Here is a 4098-nt window from a genome sequence, read left to right on the forward strand (position 1 = left end):
TGAAGGTGTACTTGAAGAAATCATAGTTCAGAACTTCCCTGATCTGGGGAAGGAAAAAGGCATTGAAAGCCAAGAGGCACAGAGAACTCCCTTCAGACGTAACTTGAATAGATCTTCTGCATGACATATAATAGTGAAATTGGCAAAATTCAAGGATAAAGAGAAAATTCTGAAATAATCCAGGGATAAATGGCCTTAACATACAAAGGTAGACACATAAGGGTAGTAGTAGACCTATCTACTGAAACTTGGCAGGCCAGAAAGTAATGGCAGGAAATCTTCAATATGATGAATGGAAAAAAAATATGCAGCCGAGAATCCTTTATCCAGCAAGTCTGTCATTCAGAATAGAAGGAGACATAAAGGTCTTCCCAAACAAACAAAAACTGAAGGAATTCATCACCACTAAACCAGCCCTACAAGTCATCCTAAGGGAGACTCTATGAGTGAAATTTTGCAAGGACCACAAAGTACCAGAGACATCACTACAATCATGAAACCTACAGATATCGCAATGACTAAAACCATATCTTTCAACAATAACACTGAATATAAAAAGACTAAATTCTCCAGTGAAAAGATATAGGGTGTCATAATGGATAAAAAAGAGACCCATCTATTTTCTGTCTACAAGAGACTCATTTTAGACCTGTGGACACTTTCAGATTGAAAGTGAGGGGATGGAGAACTATCATGCTACTGGAAGTCAAAAGAAAGCTGGAGTAGCCATACTTATATCATACAACTAGACTTTAAATTAAAGGCTGTAACAAGAGAGGAAGAAGGGCATTATATAATAATTACAGGGTCTGATCAAAAAGGATTTAAATAATATAACAGAAAGTGAATTTAGAATAATAGTCATAAAATTAATCGCTGGGCTTGAAAACAGTATAGAGGACAGCAGAGAATCTATTGCTACAGAGATCAAGGGACTAAGGAACTGTCAGGAGGAGCTGAAAAATGCTTTAACAAGATGCAAAATAAAATGGAAATGATCACGGCTTGGATTGAAGAGGCAGAGGAGAGAATAGGTGAACTAGAAGATAAAATTATGGAAAAAGAGGAAGCTGAGAAAAAGAGAGATAAGAAAATCCAGGAGTATGAGGGGAAAATTAGAGAACTAAGTGATACACTAAAAAGAAATAATATACGCATAATTGGTACCCCAGAGGAGGAAGAGAGAGGGAAAGGTGCTGAAGGGGTACTTGAAGAAATAATATCTGAGAACGTCCCTGAAATGGGGAAGGAAAAAGGCATTGAAATCCAAGAGGCACAGAGAACTCCCTTCAGATGTAACTTGAATTGATCCTCTGCACGACATATCATAGTGAAACTGGCACAATACAATGATAAAGAGAAAATTCTGAAAGCAGCAAGGGATAAACATGCCCTCACATATAAAGGGAGACCTATAAGACTCGTGACTGATCTCTCTTTTGAAACTTGGCAGGCCAGAAAGAATTGGCACGAGATTTTCAGTGTGTTAGATAGAAAAAATATGCAGCCAGGAATCCTTTATCCAGCAACTCTGTCATTTAGAATAGAAGGAGAGATAAATGTCTTCCCAAACAAACAAAAACTGAAGGAATTTGTCACCACTAAACAAGCCTTACAAGACATCTTAACGGGGATCCTGTGAGACAAAGTACCAGAGACATCGCTACAAGCATAAAACATAGAGACATCACAATGATTCTAAACCTGTATCTTTCTATAATAACACTGAATGTAAATGGATTCAATGCTCCAAACAAAAGACATAGGGTATCAGAATGGATAGATAAACAAGACCCATCTATTTGCTGTCTAAAAGAGACTCATTTTAGACCTGAGGACACCTTCAGATTGAGAGTAAGGGGATGGAGAACTCTTTATCATGCTACTGGAAGCCAAAAGAAAGCTGGAGTAGCCATACTTATATCAGACAAACTAGACTTTAAATTAAAGGCTGTAACAAGAGATGAAGAAGGACATTATATAATAGTGACAGGGTCTATCCATCAGGAAGAGCTAACAATTATAAATGTCTATGTGCCGAATACCGGAGCCCCCAAATATATAAAACAATTACTCACAAACATAAGCAACCTTATTGATAAGAATGTGGTAATTGCAGGGGACTTTAACACTCCACTTACAGAATGGATAGATCATCTAGACACACGGTCAATAAAGAAACAAGGGCCCTGAATGATACATTGGATCAGATGGACTTGACAGATAGATTTAGGACTCTGCATCCCAAAGCAACAGAACATACTTTCTTCTTGAGTGCACATGGAACATTCTCCAAGATAGATCATATACTGGGTCACAAAACAGCCCTTCATAAGTATACAAGAATTGAAATCATACCATGCATACTTTCAGACCACAACGCTATGAAGCTTGAAATCAACCACAGGAAAAAGTCTGGAAAGCCTCCAAAAGCTTGGAGGTTAAAGAATACCCTACTAAAGAATGAGTGGATCAACCAGGCAATTAGAGAAGAAATTTAAAAATATATGGAAACAAACGAAAATGAAAATACAACAATCCAAACGCTTTGGGATGCAGCGAAGGCAGCCCTGAGAGGAAAATACATTGCAATCCAGGCCTATCTCAAGAAACAAGAAAAATCCCAAATACAAAATCTAACAGCACACCTAAAGGAAATAGAAGCAGAACAGCAAAGACAGCCTAAACCCAGCAGAAGAAGAGAAATAATAAAGATCAGAGCAGAAATAAACAATATAGAATCTAAAAACACTGTAGAGCAGATCAACGAAACCAAGAGTTTGTTTTTTGAAAAAAATAAACAAAATTGACAAACCTCTAGCCAGGCTTCTCAAAAAGAAAAGGGAGATGACCCAAGTAGATAAAATCATGAATGAAAATGTAATTATGACAACCAATCCCTCAGAGATACAAACAATTATCAGGAAATACTACGAAAAATTGTATGCCAACAAATTGGACAACCTGGAAGAAATGGACAAATTCCTACACACCCACACTCTTCCAAAACTCAATCAGGAGGAAATAGAAAGCTTGAACAGACCCATAACCAGCGAAGAAATTGAATTGGTTATCAAAAATCTCCCCACTTGCCTGGGTGGCGCAGTCGGTTAAGCATCCGACTTCAGCCAGGTCACGATCTCGCGGTCCATGAGTTCGAGCCCCGCGTCGGGCTCTGGGCTGATGGCTCAGAGCCTGGAGCCTGTTTCCGATTCTGTGTCTCCCTCTCTCTCTGCCCCTCCCCCGCTCATGCTCTGTCTCTCTGTGTCCCAAAAATAAATAAACGTTGAAAAAAAAATAAAAAAAAAAATCTCCCCACAAATAAGAGTCCAGGACCAGATGGCTTCCCAGGGGAGTTCTACCAGACGTTTACAGCAGAGATAATACCTATCCTTCTCAAGCTATTCCAAGAAATAGAAAGGGAAGGAAAATGTCCAGACTCATTCTATGAAGCCAGTATTACTTTGATTCCTAAACCAGACAGAGACCCAGTAAAAAAAAGAGAACTACAGGCCAATATCCCTGATGAATATGGATGCAAAAATTCTAAATAAGATACTAGCAAATCGAATTCAACAGCAAATAAAAAGAATTATTCACCATTATCAAGTGGGATTCATTCCTGGGATGCAGGGCTGGTTCAACATTCGCAAATCAATGTGATACATCACATTAATAAAAGAAACGATAAGAACCATATGATCCTGTCAATCAATGCAGAAAAGGCCTTTGATAAAATTCAGTACCCTTTCTTAATAAAAACCTTTGAGAAAGTCGGGATAGAAGGAACATACTTAAACATCATAAAAGCCATTTATGAAAAGCCCACAGCTAACATCATCCTCAATGGGGAAAAACTGAGAGCTTTTTCCCTGAGATCAGGAACACGAAAGGGATGCCTACTCTCACCGCTGTTGTTTAACATGGTGCTGGACGTTCTAGCATCAGCAATCAGACAACAAAAGGAAATCAAAGGCATCAAAATTGGCAAAGATGAAGTCAAGCTTTCGCTTTTTGCAGATGACATGATATTATACATGGAAAATCCGATAGACTCCATCAAAAGTCTGCTAGAACTGATACATGAATTCAGCAAAG

This window comes from Herpailurus yagouaroundi, unplaced genomic scaffold, assembly GCF_014898765.1.
Source record: "Herpailurus yagouaroundi ecotype Mexico unplaced genomic scaffold, PumYag 353, whole genome shotgun sequence".
Lineage (NCBI taxonomy): Eukaryota > Metazoa > Chordata > Mammalia > Carnivora > Felidae > Herpailurus > Herpailurus yagouaroundi.